The following is a 26,002-nucleotide window of genomic DNA, read 5'->3' as shown; positions in this document are numbered from 1 at the left end:
CACAACTGCATGGTCAATATCATAGTGCAATGCGTCAGTGCTAATCACATGTGATTCTTGGGGACCTTATTAAGATTGCTCCCCCAATTTGCTAGTGGTCCCTGGGAGAGCTGGAACACCTGACCACAGGACATCAAGGGACTAGGTGAATAATCAAACCACCATCATAAGTTGCCGTTATCTGATTTGCCAAACCATAAAACTAGATGGGCACAACAGCACTCCACTCCCTCGAAGACTGGGAACATGGCCACAGCTAAGCTGAATAAGCAGATGACTCAGACTATTACAGTACCTACCCCTAATGCTTCAGCACTTTTCCCTCAGTCCACATAAACTGGCATCACAAGAAGTTCCCTCTGGCCAGTTAATGGAAGAGAAAAAAGGATGGGTATTTTTCATGCACAAAAGGATCTGCACTAAGCTGGCAAAAGCTAGGTGTGAGTGGTCAACACCTATACATACACCTGTATATATACAACACCACCAGTCTTCAGCGGCCCCTGAAACACAGGGGTAAAGAGAAAGCCTTCTACTGTGAAGAGCTTTAGGAGGTATAGTCTAAGGTAAGGGTATACACTGGTTAGTCGTTAGTGGCTTAAGAGTTGACAGGCTAGACAAGAACTTAGAACAAATGGGAAAACTGGTTCAGTTCAGTTTTACGGGGCCAGCTGGGAGGCAGGAACTTGTGAAGTTGAGATGCTGACCTATAAAGCAAAGTATATGCTTAAAACGAATAATGTATATACAGTGTCGTCTTTTCCTGAGGGTGTGCGAATGTAGGTGAGCTTAGTCCCTCTACTTTCTTTAAGTCTAATTTAAAAATATATTGGCAGCATTCTTTCTGAATTTGGTGAAAAGCATGAAATTATAGATTCGCAAAGCTCAGTGAAACACAGGAGGAAAATTATAATGAAAATCACACCTATACAAGTTACAGTCAAACATAAAACTAAGACAAAGAAAAACACCTTGAAAGCATCCAGAAAAAAGTAGACATTACACACAAGAGAATAATTTTTAATAATCAATTTTTAAAAATAAGTTTTTTTTTAAAGATTATTTATTTATTTATTTGAGAGAGAGGCAGTGAGAGAGAGCATGAGCGAGGAGAAGGTCAGAGGGAGAAGCAGACTCCCCGTGGAGCTGGGAGCCTGATGCGGGACTTGATCCCGGGACTCCGGGATCATGACCTGAGCCGAAAGCAGTCGTCCAACCAACTGAGCCACCCAGACGTCCCTAAAAATAAGTTTTTTAATGGAAACATAACACACACAGAAAGGGGCACAAAGGTGATGATTCGGCATGACTTACCACAACGTGAAGATAACCATGTAACCGCCACCCACACTAGTAACTACACCACGGGTCTGCCCGTTCTGAGTCACTACTCTTCCTCCTTCCCAAAGGTAATCATTATCCCGGTTTCCAAAACCAAAAATGAGGTTTGTCAATGGTTAACCTTTATATAAATTGAATATGTGATATATTCTTTTTCATCTGGCTTCCTTTAACATGATTGAGATTCATCTACGTTGCCACCTGGACCAGCTGTTCATTTGTTTCCATTGCTATACAATGAATGACTACACCACATTTGATGAATATACCACAATGTATTCATTGTACTGTTGACAGACCTTAGAGGTGTTTCCATGTGGGGCTATTAGGAGGAATGCTGCTACGAACACTCTTGTGTACATCTTTTGTTGTACACATGTACGCATTTTCGCTGGACTCTCTATTACACCTAATAACCAACTTGAAGAATTTTTTTGTCCCTGAAACTTTGGACTTAGTACCAAATGGAGGCAAATGGTTTCAGTAAGTTAGAAGTGGACTTGCTGCTATCCCATGGAATAAATATAACTCTACATGGAAAGAAAGGGGAAGATATTGACATTCGAAAAAAGTAGCAGGGGAAGCAGTGCCCTGCTCTCAGCATTTCGGACACATTAGGAAGTAGTACAGAAAATCATGAACTGGACTTACAGCACTACCCTGTGCCCAAGTGGGTCCCTGACCACACATTTAGATACTCCAAAAAGATGCCAAGCGGTAATTTTCATTGACAGGACTAGCAGTACCACTCCAAACTGTAAACTGTTAAAATGGTAACTAGAGAATGTTTGATCTTTTTATTGTTGTTTTTAAAGGCAAATGTCCTGCGTCGTTTGCTATGGTTTCTGTCACACAAAAGTCATTTCACTCTACTCTGTGTTACTTGGCTGTCAAAAGACATAAAATGAGCTGCAGTAAGAAGACCTCTATCGAGAGGAGGGAAAAGGACACGTATCTGGCCCCGGACCCAGATCACTGCCTTCATCTAAGGTGTGATACACCCTTTCCAGTGACGTATCGGGACAGTTCAATGAACTACCCTCTGTCAATCAGAAATAAATTTTGGTTCAGAGAGGTGAGGAAAAGCAGTGGATTCAAGCTAACAACTGTTCCATATGAATATTAGATCATTATGGAGAAGCCATCCGTACAACAAACGAATCTTCATAGAAGAAATCATGTCTTCACGAGACTCTGCCCATTCCTTCACTCGGTTCACTTCAGTCCTTAATATTACTTGTCTTTTTGGACTCAAATTCCTTCGCTCAACAAACGTGAGCTGCATATTGTACTACGGTAAGCCAAGTACTTTCAGTGCCCACTATTTGAAAATGGAATGTGTGTGCATGTGTGTGTATACACAAACACACAATTATAGACATTGGCCTCCAGCTGTGAACACATCTAAGCACACCAATTATTTAAGTTCAAGTATGACTGTATGTGTATTTGTGTGTGAGTGAGTTTATATCAGGGAGAGAGACAGAGTAAAGGAGACGAGGAAGGGGGTAAGAAGCAACTAAAGTTATGCTGGACAAGGAGAGCAGAAATCATAAAAGACTCATGAGACAATATGAACATATTTAGAGCACAAGAATGATGTGAGCCTTCACTCACTCCTCTCCTCTGTACAACCACATTCACTCCTCATCAAGTGCTTTGCCCACATCTTGTGTGCTCCTCACAGCTTATATATAATCAAGATCTACCTTTAAAGCTATTTGCAAAAATGTCTATGCCATAACTGTTTGGCTGACAAGTAATTATATTTTATCTTCCAAAAGAAAATCAAGCACAAAACAACCCCACAAGAAAAGAGAACTGACACCCCTGCTTCACAAAGGAGGCAAAAGAGATTTAACCAACACCTTAAGTTTCTGTCTAACCAACCATTAATTTTAAATTTGATTTTGCTTTTTATATCACAAAGCACTTATTCAAAAATAGCAGAACCCCTATATCCATATGTTGTCCTGCAAAAAGAGAAGAAAATACTATTATTTGTATTTCTTGTTCAAACACTCTAAGAATAAAAGAACTGTTTTCAGAAATGATGAGGTTCCTGCAGATAACATTTACCCACGGGATTTGAGGCTTTTTTGTGACATAAAGTGCAGAGTACTTTGAGGATGGTTACAGATTCAATGGCACAGAAAAGGCTTTTAACTTTGGCTCATTTCCTCTGACCACCATGCCTCCATTCTAAATTATAACCTCTCAAAGCTACAGATCCTTTAAAACTAGCTTTTAAACTGCCTTTCCTTAGTATCATCACAAAATAAGAACACTTTTTTACTTGAAAATAAAAGCACAAAATTATTGGACTCAATAACTGTTCTCATTATTGCAAACCAACAAACAAGGCACAACAAAAATTGTTTTTGCTAATAGCTATCACTTGAGTGACCAAGAAATAAATCCAAAAGAAACCAAAGAAAGATCTGCCTTAACAATATAAATCGTTTCTTATTCAGAAACTATATTTAATATCAAAATGCTTAGCACATATCCCAGTGCTATTATTATTGTCCTTAACAGAATCTTAAGCTAAGCACGAAAATCCTGTCATTCACATCTTAGAATAGTACTCATTTTGAAAAAACAAAACTAAAAAAGAAACCACTAGAGAATCCCATTTTTAATTTAGAATGTCTTTTATAATATAGCCCATAACAAATACTACCTCCTCTGCTGAATTTTGTTTTTGGAATCACTGCAGTACTTTATACCTACAGAAAAGTAATAATAGGAATAGGAAACATAAGATGCATTGGGGTCCCTTCCTCTTGGTTGTGACTGAGCAAGTACTTGGCATCACCAGCAAAGCCAAAACCCAATATTCAACCAGCTGGTTGGGGATAGCAGGGCCAAGCCACATTGGTGACCCACATAGATGAGAGATTGGTTATATACAGGGGGAAATGAGCAAACAGGTAAACATTTGAGGTTAACAGGATCCAGGCATAGATAGATAGATAACAGACAGACAGACATAGAGAGAGAGTTTGTAAAAACCTGTATTTTCTAATTCCATTCCCTGAGAAGACCTAGCAGGAAAGATACTCCAGTAGCAATGAGCATCTTTAGAACCCAGACCTTGGTTTCTAAATGTCTAAATGTTATTTTCCATTTCTTAGTAATTCCAAGGCTGGAACAAACAAGAAAAGTATAAGACATGCCTGACTACCTTTTAACATGATGAACTAAGAACAAAGCATCACTTCTAGGGTAATCCTGCCCAGAATAATCTGAACTCATTCATGAGGAAACATCAGATAAAACCAAATAGAGAAGAAGCATGATTTGGCTGAACTCTTCCAAAATATCAAGTTCATGTAATGAGAGAAGACTAAGGAACAGTTCCAGACTGAAGAAGACCAGTTGTGCCAGGCAACTAAACACAAGGTGTGATCCCGGATTCTGGACTCATGAAGAACATCACTGGGACAACTGGTGAGTTGTGAATGAGATCTGAGAAACAGATGGTAATATTATATTAATATTTATTTCCTGGTTGATTATTATATTGGGCTCTGTGGAACAACATCCTTATTTTTTTTTATTTTTTTTTATTTCTTTTCAGCGTAACAGTATTCATTGTTTTTGCACCACACCCAGTGCTCCATGCAATCCGTGCCCTCCCCAATACCCACCACCTGGTTCCCCCAACCTCCCACCCCCTGCCCCTTCAAAACCCTCAGGTTGTTTTTCAGAGTCCATAGTCTCTCATGGTTCACCCCCCCTTCCAATTTCCCTCAACTCCCTTCTCTTCTCCATCTCCTCATGTCCTCCATGTTATTTGTTATGCTCCACAAATAAGTGAAACCATATGATACTTGACTCTCTTTACTTGACTTTTTTCACTCAGCATAGTCTCTTCCAGTTCTGTCCTTGTTGATACAAAAGTTGGGTATTCATCCTTTCTGATGGAGGCATAACACTCCATAGTGTATATGGACCACATCTTCCTTATCCATTCGTCCATTGAAGGGCATCTTGGTTCTTTCCACACTTTGGTGACCGTGGCCATTGCTGCTATAAACATTGTGGTACAGATGGCCCTTCTTTTCACTACATCTGTATCTTTGGGGTAAATACCCAGTAGTGCAATTGCAGGGTCATAGGGAAGCTCTATTTTTAATTTCTTGAGGAATCTCCACACTGTTCTCCAAAGTGGCTGCACCAATTTGCATTCCCACCAACAGTGTAAGAGGGTTCCCCTTTCTCCACATCCTCTCCAACACACGTTGTTTACTGTCTTGCTAATTTTCGCCATTCTAACTGGTGTAAGGTGGTATCTCAATGTGGTTTTAATTTGAATCTCCCTGATGGCTAGTGATGATGAACATTTTTTTCATGTGTCTGATAGCCATTTGTATGTCTTCATTGGAAAAGTGTCTGTTCACATCTTCTGCCCATTTTTTGATATGATAATCTCTTTCGTGTGTGTTGAGTTTGAGGAGTTCTTTATAGATCCTGGATATCAACCTTTTGTCTGTACTGTCATTTGCAAATATCTTCTCCCATTCTGTGGGTTGCCTCTTTGTTTTGTTCACTGTTTCCTTTGCTGTGCAGAAGCTTTTGATCTTGATGAAGTTGGTTACTATAGCACCAAGAACCATAAGATACCTGGGAATAAACCTAACCAAAGAGGTAAAGGATCTATACTCGAGGAACTACAGAACACCCATAAAAGAAACTGAAGAAGACACAAAAAGATGGAAGACCATTCCATGTTCTTGGATCGGAAGAATAAACATTGTTAAAATGTCTATACTGTCTAGAGCAATCTATACTTTTAATGCTATTCCGATCAAAATTCCACCGGTATTTTTCAAAGAGCTGAAGCAAATAATGCTAAAATTTGTATGGAATCAGAAGAGACCCCAGATTGCTAAGGAAATGTTGAAAAACAAAAATAAAACTGGCGGCATCACGTTACCTGATTTCAAGCTTTACTACAAAGCTGTGATCACCAAGACAGCATGGTACTGGCATAAAAACAGACACATAGACCAGTGGAACAGAGTAGAGAGCCCATATATGGACCCTCAACTCTATGGTCAAATAATCTTCGACAAAACAGGAAAAAATATACAGTGGAAAAAAGACAGTCTCTTCAATAAGTGGTGCTGGGAAAACTGGACAGCTATATGTAGAAGAATGAAACTCGACCATTCTCTTACACCGTACACAAAGATAAACTCAAAATGGATAGAAGACCTCAACGTGAGGCAGGCACCCATCAGAATCCTAGAGGAGAACATAGGCAGTAACCTCTTCGATATCAGCCACAGCAACTTCTTTCAAGATATGTCTCCAAAGGCAAAGGAAACAACATCCTTATTTTTAGGAAATACTGAAGTACCAAAGGAATACTAAGGCATCATGTCTGCAATTTTTCATCTCAACCCAAGAAAACAAACAAACAAATGAACAAACTCCAAAACAAGAATGTATCAGAGTAAAGGGTGAGGGAGACAGAGAGAGGAGGAGAGTACGATATGGCAACTGTAGTAAAATACTAGTAACAGGGAATGGGCGTGAACAACTTATGTTAACTCTTTGTCCTTTTCTTGAAACGTTTCTCTGAGTTTGAAATCATTATAAAATAAAAAGTTTAAAAAAATATGTCCACTTATAAATGGTCACATACTATTCAGAAAAGCCTTAACTTTCTATAGAGGGCCACAGTCCGCTATGAATTAAAAAAAAAAAAAAAAAAGGGTATGCTATAGCTAGAGGCAGAACACAATCTACATAATTCAAAAAGCACTTAAACCAAATCACAACGTTAAAAGGGCTTTTATCACCAATATGTCTAAAAAAATGTGAACACTTGCCTGATTCAAGGTGATGTATACCTGGAATTATAAATACCATAAGGATAAAACTGCAAGAAATTCCTGATACTCATAGAAGGAAAAGATCACGTAGACAGACTCGTCTCCAAGATAAGCCTTCAAGGATGGACCGGCTGACTGCCGCGTGCGGGGAGTGTGGTCAGAAGACAGTGCCCATGTCCAGAGAATTCAATCTCCTGTAGCCCACATGGGGGCTGCCCACATCCCACGACAAGGCAGGGGCAACAGGAGGCAACCCTAAGGGCAATACCACCTGAGTTTCATGGGAACTGCCAATCCTGCAGCTTCCCCTTCCAGCCACAGCACACAGCCCCTGACGCACATCTTGCACCCGAAACTCCACCTCACTGTTCACCTCTGGGGAGCCAAACCCACAACGAGGACTTCCTTTGTTATTTGATGAAACACAGCTCTGTAAGGACACCTTTTACAGTTCAGCTTGTGAGTGGGTCATGTAATTTCTGACTCACAAGACAGCCATGAATTTTCTTGAGGTGAATTCTGCCTCTAACTCTCATCCATTTACCTTCTCATGCTGTGTGACAAAAGAATTGTACTTTCCCCTTTTCATGTTAGCCAAATATAAAAGATAATCATTATTTAAACAACAAATTTCCCTCTTATGGTCCATTAGCTCCTGCTGCTTGTTCCTGTAGTGAAATTGAAATATAACAAAACGATTTCCATGGCAATAGATAATAATCTAGTAAATGTGAATTTCTGGCTTAGCAACAGAACAAAATAGGAGGAGATTATGGGACTGCAGTGGGACTAAATTTCAACTTCTGTGTATTTTTAGTTTCACATTTTAAAACAAAGCAAACACAGACAAATTCATATACACAGAAATGTGAAGAGTCAAACTCTAATTATAGGATAAGTTTAAAAGACAGATTTCAATGATCAATTTGCAGTATTACTCCCTACCATTACTGCCAAAATACATTCAACTATCATAAAAAAATTTACTTGTAAATTTGAGAATTCCTACAAGTTTTATTTGAAAGTCTGTTATCTGCTTTAATACCAGCTCCAACTACTAACATATTCCATTATGTTCATTTTTAGTAATAATTATAAACATGGATGATGATTAATATATAAATGAGAGATTTTCAAAAGACCTCTGAATCTCTACAATTCCTAGGAACAAAGGAGCTGGACAGTTTGTGAGCATCACAAATACAGCCCCAGATCTCACCTAATACCCAGGGAGTCAAAGCTCTCCATTCCCCCTGTGAAACATGCACACCAAGGCCCTGGGGCAGGACACTCTGTTGTTCAGTCTACTATACACGCGCTCTTCTCCCTACACCCCAAATTGTACACTCACTGAGAGTCAGTGTTTTGTTCCCACACTTATTATCAGTTGTTCTTGCTATAATGGCAATAATTAAACTGTTCACTATCTGATGAAATATAAGTGCAAAAAAGGAATTATTGTATCTTAGCAAAATAACTACAATGTTTTGCAAAGATCCGATAAAGATGAATCACAAAAAAATATGAACAAATTGAGTATGAACAAAGCTAGACTTTGGACAATTAAGGAAACAATTACTCATATCTAGAAAGTATTCTACGTGCAGATTGCTTTGTGTCTTAAATTTTTGCTCTTAATAACCCAAACTGAAAATTGTAGATAATGCATTGTCTGTGCTTTACTCAATAATGACTATGCAAAACTCCAGGCTGTCAAAAGGAAAAAGCTCCAGCCTTACAACAAAAAAATGACAAAGAATAAGTGAGACAAACATATGAGTTCAACGAAGCCTAGACCGAAATCTTTAATATTAGCAACACAAACACTCCTCTCTCTGACTTGCCTCCACTCTCCAGGTGGGATTCCAGCCTTCTTAGAGATGGCACCGAGCATAACCCCCTTGTCCCTTGATCTGCAATATGCACTGCTTCAATCACAGGCTAACTCCTCCTGGACGGCAGTGAAGGGTTAAAGATTGTTCTTCCCCTACTTGCTTCACTGTCCTCTGCCTGCTTTGTATATATGGGTTCCTCATTACCCACTTCTCCAAATTATGGTTGAGTTACTTTTACTCACATCACTCCTGACACCAACGAAGTCTGACTTCAACTGGATGTCCTACAATTCAATTCAATTCTGATAACTCTCCAGAGTTAGCATCAGACTCCACATGTTCAAGGGCTCAGTCTCCCAAGAATGACCACTTCAGACATTAGTCACAAGACACTCCATCCAACTTGCCTACCGGGGGTGGGTCCCCCAATCCCCACTCTTTCAGATTTAATATCTGAAATGGCTCAGAAACCTCTGCAAAACATTTTCATAATTATTACTGGTTAATTACAAGGAATACAGATGAACATTCAGGTGAAGGAGGTACATGGGGCAAGGTCAAGCACATGGGTTTCTGTCCCCTCAGAGTTGGGGTGTGCCACCATCCTAGCACGTGGGCGTAACTCTCAAGCTCTCTGAGCCCTGTCATTTAGGGATTTTTATGAAGGCTTCATTACCTAGGCATGGCTGATTACATCATTGGCTATTGATGATCTACTCAATCTCTACTCCCTCTCCCTTCCCCAAGGATTGTGTGATGTCTGAAATTTATAAGCTTCTATCAAGGTTTGCTATCCTGGAGACAAGCCCCCATCTGAAGCTATCTAGGGGCCCACCAAGCGTTGCCTTCTTAAGACAAAAGATGCTCATATTATCTTTATCACTTAGAAAATTCCTAGGGTTTTAGGAGCTCTATGCCAGGAACTGGGAACAAACTGTACTAGATATTGCAGTATCTAGTGCCTACAACTGCTCCCCTTGTATTACCTTTTTTTTAAAGATTTTATTTATTTATTTATTTATTTGACAGAGATCACAAGTAGGCAGAGGCAGGCAGAGAGAGAGGGGGAAGCAGGCTCCCTGCTGAGCAGAGAGCCTGATGCGGGGCTCAATCCCAGAACTCTGGGATCCTGACCTGAGCCAAAGGCAGAGGCTTTAACCCACTGAGCCACCCAGGTGCCCCTACCTTTTTTTCAAAACAAACAAACAAACAATCAAACAAAACAAAACACCTTCCATTTCTCCTTCCTTCCCTCTTCCCTCCTCAGGTCTGTACCAGGTAATAGGCAGGATTTAAATCACAACGTATTTTCAATTAGACTTACACTTTGTTGTCAACTGTGCTCAGAGAATACATGCAATCTGTAAACTCTGTATGCTAGTAAGGGTTATTTTATTCTGCTCCCAAAGTCTCATATATAAGAATGGCTTATGGTTCCGTATCTCTGGAAGAACATTCCCCTGGTAACGACCTATCTATTTCTCAATATCCATTTACTGTTTTACTTTAAAAATCCTCCCCTTCACCAATCCTCACTGCCAGGCGTACAACTTTGCAATCTAATGTCTAAAACCAGCAGAAATTAAAGCTTAGCATCTGCTTACAGAAAAAGCTATCCCTCACTGAAGACTGACAGACCCCTTGGAATCTTATTATTTTATTCTCTGTTCACATAAATGGGTGTTGTATACTTTTCCCGGGAAGGACAGGCCTAAAGTTAGCCAAGATATGTGTGGAAGACACTCACTTTCATTCTGAATTGAAGCATTGTTTTTTACTTCCATGTTTACACATTTGTAAAATTTTCTCCTTTCAGTGATAATAACCTTTTTAAAAACTAGCCTATAAGGGGCGCCTCAGTGGCTCAGTCATTAAGCCTCTGCCTTTGGCTCAGGTTATGACCCCAGGGTCCTGGGATCGAGCCCCACTTTGTGCTCCCTGCTTGGCCTACTTCTCCCTCTCCCACTCCCCCTGCTTGTGTCCCCTCTCTCACTGTGCCTCTCTCTGTCAAATAAATAAGTAAAATCTTAAAAAAAAAAAAAATCTTCAAGATAGGAACCAGCTAATGATCAGTCTGCTAATCAAGTCTCACATCTACCAGCCAATGCATTTAATATATCATAATTCTTCAAATATTTCTCGCATTACGATATATATTGTAGTCAATGACAGTATAGTCTAAGTGACAGTGTTTTTTTCTTTCTTCATGGCACATAAAACAAGGATACACCTGAGATTTGACAAAATAACTTCCTCTCCCAACAGGCTCTGGTTGACCACTAGAGATAATCCACGTGAAGGAGGGAGCACTGGAAATGGCATACTGTAAGTGCTCAATAAATCTTACTTGCTATCATTATCATGTTTCTAAACCAATAACTGAAGTTTCAGAAAAAAAGGTAAATTAAATTAGAGTTCAGATGTACTCCCCTTATTCTACTTTTTTTCTTTGAGTGCCTTTATTTGTTTCTGTCCTAATTTTCTAAAGTTTCCATCTGTCTCCATGAAAGAACAGTAAAAAAAAGTCTGATGGAATTTTTAAAGTTTGTGCTAAATGACAGCTCATAGTATTCAAGCTCAATGGGTTGAGATATTTTCAAATCAAAGGAATTTATACATCAGATCCTTCCACTAGCTACCAAATCAAAAAAGAAGGAATCTCATTGGAAAATAGACTATAAGACAATTCTTTAGTGAGGAATCTCTGAAAATGTCTCTATCTATCATTGTTTTCCCCTACTAAATGTACCAAGACCTATTTTTAAATGATGTGAGCTATTTTCTTTCACATCGCAATTCTACCCTCAGCTATTTTTTTCTATTTCCATAAACAGTAACTTGAAATGGATCTCTCCTTCAATTAGAAAGCAATCAATTGATTTTTAAAATTATAGACCAATTTTATTTGCCTTCATATTACTACTTATACTGTTTTACTTTATACGGATTCATACAGTAATTTTGGAATTATTTTACCTGTCAATGAATGTGGGAATATAAGAAATATTCAGATTTTAATGAAAATTATAATACAGTTACACGATTTCTAAAGGTGAGTAAATAAGGCAAAAAATATAGCTTTTTGGTATTTTTATATATGAAATTGTTTCTTTACTCAGCTCTTCATGGTTTTTGCCGTTCTCATATTTAAAATAATTTAACTGAAAACAGTATCATTTCCTCTCTAGTCAGGTAAAAAAAGTATATAGCCAACTGTAGTAACATTCTGCAACATTCTCAAGCAAAAACTATTAGATATTGATTCAACTTGGACACTCACCTAAACAAGTATTATTCAACAAACTTTAACTATAATTCTAATTATTGAATTTTGATGTATCATATTGCCCTAAGAACAGAGAAAAAGAGTTGAAAAATCATCTGTAAAAATACAGTATGATTATAATTCAATATAGATTGCTAGTCCGCAATTTTAATTTTTCTCCAAAGGAAACATGAAAAGCATATTAAGTTCTAAGAAAAATCACTTTAAGACACATATTCACATTACACGGTCTATGTTCAACTAGTCTTTTGTCTATACATACATCCATCCATCCCAGGTGGGATCAAGCCTCGCATTGCACTGGGCTCCCTGGTCAGCGGGGAGTCTGCTTCTCCTTCTCCGTCTCCCCTCTGGCTTATGCTCTCCCTCTCACTAACTCTCTCTGTCAAATAAATAAAACCTATGCATGAATGAATGAACAAAAGAATGGATTATAGCACACAGCACGTGTAAATTATTTTTAAAATTTGACCATATAATAGTATTTTCAATATCCTTACATTGTCTTCAAAAACATGATTTTTGAATGGCTGCAATTGTGCAGTCCAGCATTTGGATAGGTCATTGTTTATTTAGCAGGTGACCACTTTGGACATTTAGAACATTTACTGCCATAATAGCGTAAGAGTAAACAAACCCTTCCCTTTTCTCTGGTCTCTGGTTCTCAGGAAAAATGTCTAGAAGTGAAAAATGTTAAATAAAGTCATGTAAACATTTTCCAGGCTTTTTATGCCCCCACCAAACTGTCTACCAATGACCTTTGCCCACTTTCCTTCAAAGTCAATGCTTTTTCTCCACACCTCTTGCCCCTCCCTTTTTTGTGGCTGTTCTTCATACATGAGTGATAGGTTCAATATTGCAAATACTTTTCAAGGTTCTCATTTGCTTTTTTTTTTTTTTGACAAATAAGACATCTCCATTTTGCATAATCAAATCTATCAAACTTTCCTTCATTATCATTTCCTTTTTGTTTTTTTTTTTGTTGTTGTTGTTGTTGTTTTTTTACCAAAGAAAGCTTTCCTTGTGCCACTATCAAATGATCCACCCATACTTTCTTCTAAGTATTTTACAGTTTCCATTTTGGACATTTATTTCTTAATTCATCTAAAATGTATTTTGCATATAGGATCAGTGGAGACCTAGTCATGTTCTTTTCAGACAGAATTGTTCTAACACCAAGTTTAAATGATCAACACTTTTTAAATTAAATGTATTATTAATGGTCTTTTCACACCTTATGACACCTCTTTTTTTTGTTTTTTTTTAAATCTAGGGTATAAATATGTAGTAGCATATCCTATGTTTTTAGCTTCTTTCCAGAGCACAGAATGAAGATTCTCCTCCATTCCTACTCTTACCCTATCAGCACTATAAAGGAAAAGAATCAACAGAATATTCTATATTATAAAGAAAAATTCTATGTTTTGGCTCAATATACAGACATGCCAAGTATGTCTGTAACATACTACTCTTTTTTTTTTAAGATTTTATTTATTTATTTGACAGACAGAGATCACAAGTAGGCAGAGAGGCAGGCAGAGAGAGAAGAGGAAGCAGGCTCCCTGCTGAGCAGAGAGCCCGATGTGGGGCTCAATCCCAGGACACTGAGATCATGACCTGAGCTGAAGGCAGAGGCTTTAACCCACTGAGCCACCCAGGCACCCCAGTGTAACGTACTACTCTTAAAAGTATACTCAATCCTCTAGCTATTGAACAAGATTCAGAAGTGAAAACAGAGGATAAGGTTACCTAAGTTCTATCTTAAACTGCCATGAAAATGCCTGCACTACCTCCAGTATACCAACATGGCATGGAGTAAACTTTGATGAAATGTCAACTTGCCCCAGAAGCATTTCCTGGCCCCAGTCCCACAGTCCAGCTCCTTGAAGGACTTCTCCCGGGGCTTTCCAAGCCACCTGAACATGTCTGATCCTAACACTTATAACCTTGTACTTCACTTTCTGACTTACACACAAGTCTCCCCACTAAACCATTAGAGCCTCGGAGGTAAAAACTTCATCTCAGGCATCATTTTATCCCTATCACTAAGCTAACAGAAAGCAGTCCGTATAATACCGGTTAAGCATGGGTGCAAGATTTCAAGATTTCTAGGCTCTTTCAGGTCTGTCAGTGATTAATGATTAAAATAACAAGTCATTTAACCTTTATAAGTCACTGGCGTCAAATTCAGAAATGGGTTATTTCTTAATAAGATTATCTACTGAATCTCTCCAAGATCAAAATTCTGTAAGGACATAACCTCTATTGCCAGAACCCAGTCTTGGACTCCCTGATGCTTTATCTCCGCCCTGATGGTATTCCCTAGTTCTGATCAGTTTGGTCCTTCTAAACTGTCCTGACCTTCTCCTGCCTACTCCACAGTCCATCTCAAATGTTCCTACCCTGCTCTCCTTGGGGTTTTTGTAAGTGATCAACCACCTTTATCTGTCATCTGAATGACAATACCTTCTACTGTACCTTTCTTGTGCTAAGTTTACATGCTGGCGCACTGTGTGGCTTAACGGGAAGGTATTAGTGATGTGAGATTTCCAGCACTAAGTCTGTAGAGTAGCTCTCAGCTTATGCTGCCTGCATCTTTGGAAAAGCATACAGCATGAGGCATGATTGCATTTCTGCTCTGAAATAAATTATCTCTGTAGTAAAGGCTATTTTATAATTTTACTACTCACATTTCCATAATGATCACCAACAGAAAGGACACAGGATATTTTAGAATCACACTAAAAAAAAAAAAGCAAAAGAAAAAGAAAAAACCAAAAAGGAAGAAAAAAAGGACTAGACTGATGAGCCCTTCTCAAATTTATTCTGATAAAGAACCATTTTCTTTTATGTTTGTGTTTTCCACTTTTTCTGCCATCTCTGTTTTTCAAAATACTTCCATAAAGTTTCAGAGTAATGTCACTTTGGACTGAACAGACTTGCTTTTATTTTTTAAGAATTTGATGGCATGTGGTGAGATCGTGTATCTTTCTGAGAAGTCTTAAAATTTCAGCTTGTTCTAAATGTAATCCAAGTTATAACATGAGTTAAACTGAAGTCTGAAAGAAAGAAAGAAATTCATAAAAATATAATTCTGATTTGCTAGTGAATGTTTATATGCAAATATTAAGAACAGCATTTTAATTAAACAAATTTTTCTATTGCCAACCTGTGCAAAGTGTAGAGGAGACAGACTCAACTACCAATAATACAAGGTAGACTAAAATGGTCTTTAAAAAAAAACAAAAACAAAAACAAAAACTACATTCTCCAGTGGCATGAAAGAGTTTTACCATTGAAAGTACATATAGGTAAGTAGAGAGAATTAAAACTGTAGCTCTAATACCCTTCTGAATTTCAAGAACTTCTTTGAGCAATAAGGAAGGGGGAAATCACCCAACCATGTCCTTTCCAAAGATACACTGCTGATTACGCATCCGGTAGCACTTCTATAAAATGGGTTCTGACTGGGAAAGGACGACTGCTTACTGTTCAGGAGATCCCTCTACCATCCACGATGAGTGAATAAGAAAAATGTCAGGCAAATTATGGTCATACATAGCAATTCAACTGGTAAACCAACTATAGGACTACTAAGGTGGCAGGAATAACTTAAGAGCTATTACGCAGCAGATTTGGGAAGACAAGTTTATAATTAAACATTTAGAATTTCCAATCTTCTAAACATCGTCTGAAATGCCAGGTTAGTAAATAAAATCAAGGGAAAATGTTCTCTAGGAGACTGTCTCCCATATTATAGATTCATGGTTTAAAAAATAATACTAATAATACTAATAAAATCTTCATACATTTACCCTGCAAATATCCTGTACATTCAAAACAAAGCAAAGCAAAAGCCTTCTGTTCTGAAACTACCTTTTTATGAAATACCTCTTCTGGTATTCCTGGTGTCTGGCATCAAGGTCTCTTATTCTTATCTAGACTTTATCTAAATAATGAAATGGAATCTCTCTCTTCCTTAAGATACTGCTTTTATGACTCTCTGCTGAAGAAACATAAAAGCTTCCATTTACCACAAAATCAGACTGAAACTCCTCAAGGTAGAACTCAGGATCCTCCGTATCTATATATCCAACCTGTTTCCTATTACCTTCCCTATAGGAATTTTCTGTTCCATCCACAATACCTCACGAGCTCCACACACACACATAAAGTTAAATTGTGTCTATTTACACTTGTTTTCTCTATGGCCAACCTCACATGGCAAATTATCGACCTCCTATCCAAACCCAGATCAACTTCAAAACAATTTCTTCCAAAAAGTCCTCTTAGGTCCTTCAAACCCATACTACTTTCTTCCTTATTATATATTTACTCCCTTCCTTCCGTCAGTTTATCCTAAATGTTGTTTTAAATTATGATCAGCTATTTTCATAGCAATTCTATGTTAAAATTCTCAAAGTCAGAGGGTTTATCTTTTATTTTGTCCTAGTTCCTAGGATATTTAGTATATCACATGGCAAACAGTAATTATTCAAAATATATGTGCTATTTAAAATGGTCAATAAAATAACCGAGTTTAAAAGCTTTGTTTTTACACATGAAGAAACAGAGAACAAAAAGTAATATTCCAAAATCACACACAGCTTGAAAGCCAAACGCAAAACCCAAAGCTCTATACTTCTAAGATGGTTAGGAATCCTGCAGAGAATCCTAGAAGGGTAGACACAAGGATCCTTTCCCATGTAATACTGTAAAAGTTAGGATCCTTTGATTTAAAAAGCAGCTTGAGGGGTGCCTGGGTGGCTCAGTGGGTTAAAGCCTCTGCCTTCGGCTCTTCTCATGATCCCAGGGTCCTGGAATCGAGTCCCGCATCGGGCTCTCTGCTCTGCTTTATTTTTCTTAAGAAAAATAAAACAATAAAAAGCAGCTTGAATTCCAAATGTGGAATTGCTATCATACCTAAATGTAGTATTGGGGCTAAACTGGCCACGCTATTTTGAAATCTTTGGATGGCTTATGCTTATTTTTTTAACTGACATATTATTATAAGGGCCATACCTAGAACAACCCCATACACCTTTAGTAATGAACTAAGAGCAAATGACAGTATAACATACAAGGAGTTTTACTGTGAAGGCATGACCTTTCCATCATATTTAACCCTGCCCTAGCTCATAGAACTTTATCTTCTTGGTTAGAAAATAGATGGCCACATAAATTCATACTAGTCAATCTATTTTCTAAAATATTTTGAGTACAAAGAACATAAATTCATCTGAGAAGGTAATTAGTATACCATGGAATGATATACTAGTGTAACACAATTAAAACTGGTTACCATGGGGCACCTGGGTGGCTCAGTGGGTTAAGCCTCTGCCTTCGGCTCAGGTCATGATCCCAGGGTCCTGGGATCGAGCCCCGAGTTGGGCTCTCTGCTCAACGGGGAGCCTGCTTCCCCTTCTCTCTCTCTGTCTGCCTCTCTGCAAACTTGTGATCTCTGTCTGTCAAATAAATAAATAAAATCTTAAAAAAAAAAATGGTTACCACAAAGAGCTTAAACAACAGGAGTGTTAGGAATTACTGAGAGCCTTTTAGCAAAAAATGTTTGCCCAACTGCTATAGTAACGACAATGAAAAATGTTCTTTCTTGATGATCTCATCCAGAACACATTATATTTGACAGAATACAAAAGCATTCAAACTATAATAGGCACATAAGGGACACCAATTATGACCACCCTCTCCCACAAATAAAAAAATTAATTTTTGAGCAAAACTATAAAGTGTTTTCAATGCTTCCTAGAACTCTCTCTTTCCATTTAAGAATGATTGACTATAGTCTGTTACACTCAAGCACTTAACTATCCTAGAGAAAAGAGGTAGAAACAAAGTCTATATACTCCACTTCTTGTCTATTCGAAAAAATTTTTTTTTAATTTGGAAAGGACATCACTTCATTCTTAAAGTCCCTACACACTAAAACTAAAATTCATTTTAAACTTTCATATCGGACAAAGACAATAATATCAAATAGCAGCCCACAATTCCCTAAAGGAGTGATGTCAATCAGTCTTTCTTAAATTAATTCAGTGACCTACAATAATGTGAGTTCTTTATACATAATGTCTGTCAGTTGGCAATATAGAATCACTTCTGGTGTCTGAACTCCAAAAAGCTACTGAAAAAAAGGTGTATCTTAAGTAGTTCCTTAATTCCTACTTCACCTGGAATCCATTTCTTATAACAATATCAGAAAAATAAAAATCACACCAGGAATTTCTTGCTATAAATACAATTCTACAAATTAAATACAAGTTTAACCAGGATCTCTGCTAATGTCTAATCAGTAGTCTTTCTGAGTCAAGATCCCAAAAGTCCAGGAAATCCCTTCTACCCATCTGGGTTACTGAGTTCACGTGTGCTTACACAGCTCATTTTTTAGTTACTTCATAGATGGTGTGCAACTACATTCTTCAACTAAGATTTCAAAGGTCTTGAGAAATGGAAATACTCAACTTAATATTTATCTGTTGCCCCTGCACTCTTCTTTGACTTATGATGATTCCTGAGAATGTAGGTGCTCCCAACACAGTGACCACCTGAAAATTCAGGGGAAAAAAACCTTCAACTACATCAACTTAACAAATAACCCCACACATTGGATTATACAAACAAACAAACAAAAAAGTATTTAGAACAGTGTACTAGGGGGGCACCTGGGTGGCTCAGTGGGTTAAGCCACTGCCTTCGGCTCAGGTCATGATCTCAAGGTCCTGGGATCGAGCCCCACATCGGGCTCTCTGCTCAGCAGGGAGCCTGCTTCCTCCTCTCTCTCTGCCTGCCTCTCTGCCTACTGGTGATCTCTCTCTGTTAAATAAATAAATCTTTAAAAAAAAAAAAAAAAGAACAGTGTACTAAAAATTTTGAATAGAACTCCATGCACAAAATATCTGAAGAGTTCTGAGCATTTTACATGATACTATCCATAAATTCTAGAAATTGGTCAATGAAGAACAATTATCAGAGAAATAGTATGTCTAAGATCAAAGGCAGTCAGGATATTACATATTTAGATTTATATATAAATCTCTATAAAAATTTATATATAAATTTTTGTCCAGTTTACAAATAAGTGAGACGAGGATAAACATAAATTATAACATGAACACATTTTCTGAGTTTCCCTCTGATATCACTGGTTTTTCCTTCTCATTTTCCTGGTTCTAAGTTAGACTACCAGGGCTAAGGGTTCAGGCCTAAAATCTCTTCTTTCTCTACTCACTGTCAAGCTCAGAGGTCAGCAAACTACTTCCTGCCGGCCAAGTCCAGCCTACAACCTATTTTTTTATACATAAAGATTTATTAGGATATAACCATACCCATTTAATTATTGTTATCATATTTCACAATACAGGGACAGAGTTGAATAGTTGTGTACTGTGTAGTGTACTGCCTGACCTTTTACAGAAAAGGTATGCAAACCCTTGCCTAAGGGATCTCACTCAGATCCACAACTTTAAATCTATGTCTTGACAACTCAAAAATTCTAAATTCAGTCCTGACCCAGAATTGCATTCCAACTTTTCAGGCCATATCTACTCTTGAATTTCTAATGGGCATGCAAATTTCACACGTCTAAAACTGGAAATTTGATTTCCACCTACCCCCACCTGCTCCTACACCTTCCCTTTCTCAGTACAGACATTTCCACTCATCCAATTGCCCAGGACAAAAGCTTTAGAATCATTGTTCATTTCTCTGTTTCTATCACATTCCATATCCCAACCATCAAAAACTTACATCCTCAACATATATCCAGAATCTTGCCATTTCTAACCTACTCCATTGCTACCAATCTGACTCAACAACAACCATTTCTCATATGGACTATGGCTGCAGCCTCCAGATTGCATCTCTAATTCTGCTCTCAGTCCCTTATATTCTATTTTCACAGAGCATGTAGAATGACCATGGAATCCTGCTGCCAAAAATACTTCAAGGTCCACAGAGGGTATGGCTGTCAAAGCTCTGCTTGATCTGGCCCCTGGTTACAACCACTTCTCTCTCTTTGGTTTGTCCACATGGGGCTCCTTGCTGTCAAGCATGGTCCTGCCCAGGATCTTTATACTCACTCTTCTGTCAGGAAAATTCTTACCCTGGATATCTGGTTGGCTCACTTCCTCCTTTTACATGGGGCTCTGCCCAAATATTAATTTCAGACTAGAGGCCATCTCTAATTTAGTGACTCCTGTCAACTTTATTTCTGCTGTTGTTGGATTCCTGGGAAACAGACTCTAAGACTAAGATTTGCATGCATTTGGGGGTGTGCTTTCAGGAACAACATCTGGAAAGAAATGAAGGAAGCAGGACAGGCAGAAGGAAACTGGACTGCAATGCAGTTGTAACAGAGGATTTCGCCAATGACACAAAAACCTCAAGTTGGAAATAGCCTTTCAGAATTGTTCCAGTTGAGGCAAAGGACTGGGTCTTTAAGCCCATATACTGATGCATTATGAGATGCACAGTACTTCCAAAAGGGGGCATAAACCAGGGGTAAGAAACATGAAAATGTGCTTTAGAGAAGTTAGAGAAATGCAAATTCAAATCACAACAACATACTATTTTATGCACACTAGAATAGCTATAATCAAAACACAGAAAATATCAAACATTGGCGAGGATATAGAGAAACTAGAGCCATCACACATTGCTGATGAGAATGTGAACTGTTACACACAGCTGCTTTAGAAAACAGTTTGGTAGTTTCTTGAAAAATTAACATAAATTTACCACACAATCCAGCAATTCTACATCTAGGAATCTACTCAAGGGAAACAAAAATACACTCTATAGAAAGTCTTATAAATATGAGTATTTATAGCAGCATTATTCATAATACCTAAAAACTGCAAAAACCCTAAGGTCCATCAAATGGCAAATAGATTTTAAAAAGTGGAGTACATAAACGGAATACTATTCAGCTATAAAAAGGAATAAAACACTGACACTTCTACAACATGAAAGGGACCAGACACAAAAGCGCATTTGTTTTATGATTCTATGCAAATAAAATGCCCAGAAAGGACAAACATTTAACAACAGAAAATAAATTACTGGTGACCTGGGGCTGGGGGTAGGTAAGAGGAGTGATTACAAATAAGCATAAGAATACTTTTAAAATGATGGAAATATTGGGGTACCTGGGTGGCTCAGTCAGTTAACCATCTGACTCTTGGTTTCAGCTCAGGTCATGATCTCAGGATCATGAGATCAAGCCCCACATCAGGCTTGTGTCTGCTTCTCTCCCACTCTCTCTCCCTCTGTCTCTACCCCTACCCCCACTGGCATACTCCCTCTCTCTTTCTTTCTCTCTCATAAATAAACTATTTCTTAAAAATAGTGGAGAATTCTCTAAAATTGGATTGTGGTGATTGCTAGACAACTCTGTAAATTCACTATGTATCACTGATTTCTACACTTAGCATGGCTGAGTTTAGGAGATATAAATTATACATTAATAAATATATACAAAGGAAAGAGCAAAAAAAGATTGTGGGTAGATTCTTGAATTATCTGAAGTAGTAATAATGATAATAACAAATACTCACTGAGCTTGTTAGGAATCAAGAATTGTTCTAAAAGCTTTACATATATTAACTCATTTAATTTTCACCATAATCCCATGAAATAGAAACTATTTCATCCCCATCTCAGATATGAGATAAGTGAGGCACAAGGAAGTAAGCAACCCAAAATCAGAGAAGTAATATACCAAGAATGTATTAATTTATACTCATAAAAATAACTAATTCTACCTTGAAATGTAAGTAACAGCATTTACTTATATACAACAAATCCAAGACAACATCTTATATGTACAAACATGGTAAATTTACCATAAGTAGCATATGTAAGATGGTCTAATAAGTGACCAGTTTTCAATACTTCTTTCTACTAGCCAATAAAACCAGTCATTAATATATGCTCATTATAAGACAGTTTGGTCAGTAATTGGAACACTTTTGTTGAGGGACTTAACTACTATAAACAAATACAAAGAATATTCATGATCTAACCTACTGAATCTGTGTGTTCATAAAGCTACAAAAATATCATCATGATATGTATAAATACAACTTTATTCTGCAAGGGTCATGTATAAACGTACTCACAAACATATACACTGAGTGACATATACCAAGTAATATAGATTTTTCTAGTTCACCATGTCATCAAACTGAAGGCATATTATTGTTCCTGTAACTGAAAAGTACAATGGGACAAAATGAGATGACAGTGTATTTTATCTTCTTCATATGAAAGTTTAGTTATAAATTTCACATGGCAGTAAACCAATATAAATGGAAGACCTGATGACAATAACTTCTCATGTCTTTCAATAATACACTTCCAACTTTGGAAATGGCTCTAGATAAGAGAGCTGATAAATGAACCACCCGTATGTAGTTAATTTTTTTAAAACTAAGGCACTTCATATAAATGATCAGCAAGCCTATATATTTGACAACAAAGTCTTTTGAACAGTCTAATAAAATCCAATACCCAGACTATGTAGGAAACAGGCTATTTAACTAAAACCACATTCACCTTCAATACATTTGCAGGCTACGACTGAAAAACCCGCATCAGCACTTTCTGTCTAAATGATATATCGATAGAAAGCTAGAATAAAAATGGTGCTGAAAAATGCACCATTTATAACTAAGAATAAATGTTTCTAAGTGCTGACAAGCTTCTGTCAGTTAAATTGCATTAATGTAGAAATATTTTTCCCTAAATGTTTCTCTAGTACCTTTATTAGGAAACTTTATGATTAATTTATGCTCCAAACTAATAATTAAACAACTTTCTTAGTGTTAGTTCTAGGAGTTAGTAATGTGTATGTTTAATGCATTCATTTATAGATGGAGAAAACATTCCATAACAGAAAATTAATTCTTATCCTTAATTCTCCTACAGCATAACATGACTGCCTAGAAAGCAATACCTCAATAATAAATTTATGATTCAATATGGATAACAGAACATAGCTAAAAACTTGCAATCTCTACAACCAAGTATATTAAATAGTCCTCCTGGGTAACATATAGCCACGAGTACTTCTCATAATTCAATACATACTATGGTAAGAACCATTACAACAGCATGTGCTCATTTTGAGTCCCAGCCCTTTTAAAAGAACTTATGGGTGTTGTGAATGTAATGAATGAAATCACCAACTTGCACCGCCCACCAGAAAAAAAAAAAAAAACCACAAGATGAAAACAAACAACAATAACAACAAAAAACAAACAACAAAAAAAGAAATGACCTAAAAGTTATCTTAACCTCTTTGAAAAAATTAGGCCCAATTTTTTTTTTTTAAGATGTTGGTGTAACTTTGATACTGCAGTTAAATAATGTTCTGGTCTCCATATAAAAGAATTCTTTGAAATTCCTGAAAATAAAAATACACAGTAACAAAAAGCTTGCTTCTAACAATAACCAGATTTGATATTAAGGTTTAAACAAACTACATTCACTACAATAAATGTAAGAAGAAAAAAAACAACTGTGCTAGATTGCTGCAGTACTGCTCTTCCAATCATGTGTGCAACTAGAAAAGTAAGCAAATTATATGAAGCTATTTCAGATATTGGGAAAAGGGCAAGACAGGTCTGTAATCATTAGAAGAAGGGAAAGAAAGCAGGTGCTCTCCAAAACTGCCCATATTTTATACTGGAAGCAAAGTCCAGATTGTGATAGAGGAAAGGGAGCCCCAAAAAGAGCCTCACAGACCGAATAAGGAGAGATACTGAAACTACTGTTCGAGGAGGCTGAGATGGCTAGAATTTGTGGGACACAGTGCTGGTGAAAAGGGAGCTGTGCAGGGAAAAAAGCTGTGGTAACTGGCATAGGAATCCCCTTACAGCTTCAAATACCAAGCTGTGCTTCTTAGGGTGAAACTTCAAGAGGTCAGCTGAAGAACAACTAGAAAGGAAAAATCAATTTCAGAGAAGCTGTCAAGTGAACAATTTCCTAAATGTAGAGACCTTGTTGAATAATCAGGGCATTCTGTAGACTCCAGAAAGTTCATGCCTTAGTAGTGAGAGTAAACTAGGTCCAGAATAAATAACACCCTAGATCATTCTATAAAAGCATAAGATGAGCCTTGAGATCATCAGATTGATTTGCAAATAACTGAATGAAAAAAGAAAAAATAAAAGTCAAACACTACTGAAACAAAGCCATAACTTTCAGCTTAATAATGTGAATCCTAATATTCATTATCTTTTTTTAAAAGATTTTATTTATTTATTTGACAGATAGAGATCACAAGTAGACAGAGAGGCAGGCAGAGAGAGAGAGAGAGAGAGGGAAGCAGACTCCCTGCAGGGAGCCTGATGCGGGACTCGATCCCAGGACCCTGAGATCACAACCTGAGCCGAAAGAAGCAGCTTAACCCACTGAGCCACCCAGGTGCCCCCCTAATATTCATTATCTAATTAAAAAAATTAGGAACAGGCAAAATAGGCAGAGAATAATACCCATATGTGGGGGAGAGAGGGAATCAGTTGATCAAAATGGATGTAGAAATAAAAAAGGTAAAGTTAACACAAAAAGACTTTAAGAAAGCTATTAAAATCATAAACCAAGGCTTAGAACCGGTTAAGTCAAATTACTGAAAAACATAGTCTCAATTCTATTTATTCTAACAGATGAAATGATAAACAAAATGTGGTATAGCCATACAATGAATTACTCTTCAGCCTTAAAAAGGAATTAAGTATAGATTTTGGATACTAGCCCTTTATCTGATATGTCATTTGCAAATATCTTCTCCCATTCTGTCAGTTGTCTTTTGGTTTTGTTGACTATTTTCCTTTGTATGATCTCTCTGACATGAGGAATTTGAGAGGCAGGGTGGGAGGTTGTGGGGGGTAGGGAGGGAAAAAATCAAACAAGGCAGGATAAGGAGGGAGACAAACCATAAGAGACTCTTAACCTCAAGAAACAAACTGAGGTTTGCTGAGGGGTTGAGGTGAAGGATAGGGTGGCTGGGTGATGGACACTGGGAAGGTAAGTGCTATGGTGAGTGCTTTGAATTGTGTAAGACTGATGATTCACAGACCTGTACCCGTGAAGCAAATAATACATTCTATATTAATTTTAAAACTTAAATAATTAATTAATTTTTTAAAAAAAGGAATGAAGTACTAATAGATGCTACAGGGTAGATGAGCCCTGAAAACATTATACTAAGTGAAGAAGACAGAAACAAAAGACCACATGTCTTCCTATTTATATAAAATATTCATATAGGTAAATCCACTCCGGGTATGGGAGATTCCTTTGGTGATAATGGCTCTTTGGAAATAAGAAGGGACTCAGCATTGTGAATACCAACGAATTGTATACTTTGAAATAATTTTATATTATTTTACTTCAATTATAAAAAATTGATCTAGTCTAAATATTGAATTATTACATACAGGTGACAGAAATTGGGAATAGATGTTCTCTGTACAACACTCAACTGTGCAAATAAAAATCACTAGCACATGAACAGAAAATCATTAACTATCCTATTTAAGTACACATTGAAACTTTATACATGATGCTTGAAAGGTCATCTGTTCACTGCATGAACAATAATGAAAATGTTCTGTCCTGTGCTAGACATTGTAATATTTGTAACATTTTTCAAAAATTGTATAAAATGTTATACC

General features: G+C 37.3%; 1 protein-coding gene across 4 annotated transcripts in view; it reads right to left on the bottom strand.

Moving 5' to 3' along the window:
- Positions 1–26,002, bottom strand: part of IMMP2L (inner mitochondrial membrane peptidase subunit 2) — an 866,166-nt gene that overhangs the window by 718,235 nt on the left and 121,929 nt on the right. The gene's annotated exons all lie outside the window — the stretch shown is intronic.

Source organism: Mustela erminea, chromosome 11 (genome assembly GCF_009829155.1).
Source record: "Mustela erminea isolate mMusErm1 chromosome 11, mMusErm1.Pri, whole genome shotgun sequence".
NCBI lineage: Eukaryota > Metazoa > Chordata > Mammalia > Carnivora > Mustelidae > Mustela > Mustela erminea.
This window is presented reverse-complemented; position numbering and strand designations above follow the sequence as displayed.